At 32.3% G+C, this 806-nt stretch overlaps 1 non-coding gene across 1 annotated transcript; it reads left to right on the top strand.

The window, feature by feature from the left end:
• The first annotated feature begins 344 nt into the window (after positions 1-344).
• LOC133807606 (small nucleolar RNA R71) lies at positions 345-451 on the top strand. Its single transcript, XR_009879509.1, has one exon. It is a non-coding gene; the product is annotated as a small nucleolar RNA R71 (small nucleolar RNA).
• The last annotated feature ends 355 nt before the right edge of the window (positions 452-806 follow it).

The following is an 806-nucleotide window of genomic DNA, read 5'->3' as shown; positions in this document are numbered from 1 at the left end:
GACTAGAACATATAGAACAAACATCTTTTCTAGGTTGAATTGGAGAGTTTATAGTTTGGCTTATGGCTAAAGCTTCTACTTTTCTCGCTAATTTGTCTAAGGATGTTCTTAAGTCTAATTCTTCTTTTACTTCATACCTTCCTCCTCTTTTTGGTGAATTAGTTGACCTAGACCTAGGATCAAAATAATTCCATTGTTGTGAATTGACAGATAAATCTTCAAGGGCGTCCCACGCCTCTTGTCCTTGAAATTTTAAAAATTTTCCAGTATGCATAGATTGAATCATTTGACGATTAGAGGGAGTCAAACCATCATAAAAATATTTTACAAGTCTCCATTTTTCAAAACCATGATGAGGACATTTTAATAATAAATCTTTAAATCTTTCCCAACATTCATAAAACTCTTCATTATCTTTTTGAAAAAACTCGGAGATTTCTCTCCTTAGACTATCAGTTTTAGACATAGGAAAAAATTTCAGTAAGAATTTATTATAAAGTTGATCCCATGTAGTTATAGACCACGTGGGAAGGGAATTTAACCAGGCTTTTGATTTGTCTTTTAATGAAAAAGGGAACAATCTTAGTTTGACCGACTCATCAGAAAAATTTTGAAATTTAAATGTTGAGCAAATTTCTAAGAAATCTTTGACATGCATGTAAGGATCCTCTCTATCTAACCCATAAAAAGATGGCAATAATTGAATGATTGCGGGTTTAAGCTCAAAATGAGTAGCAGAAGTAGTAGGTAAAACAATGCATGAAGGAGCATTAGATGAAATAGGTGCAAAATATTCAAGCAAAGTT

Source organism: Humulus lupulus, chromosome X (genome assembly GCF_963169125.1).
Source record: "Humulus lupulus chromosome X, drHumLupu1.1, whole genome shotgun sequence".
Classification (NCBI taxonomy): domain Eukaryota; kingdom Viridiplantae; phylum Streptophyta; class Magnoliopsida; order Rosales; family Cannabaceae; genus Humulus; species Humulus lupulus.
This window is presented reverse-complemented; position numbering and strand designations above follow the sequence as displayed.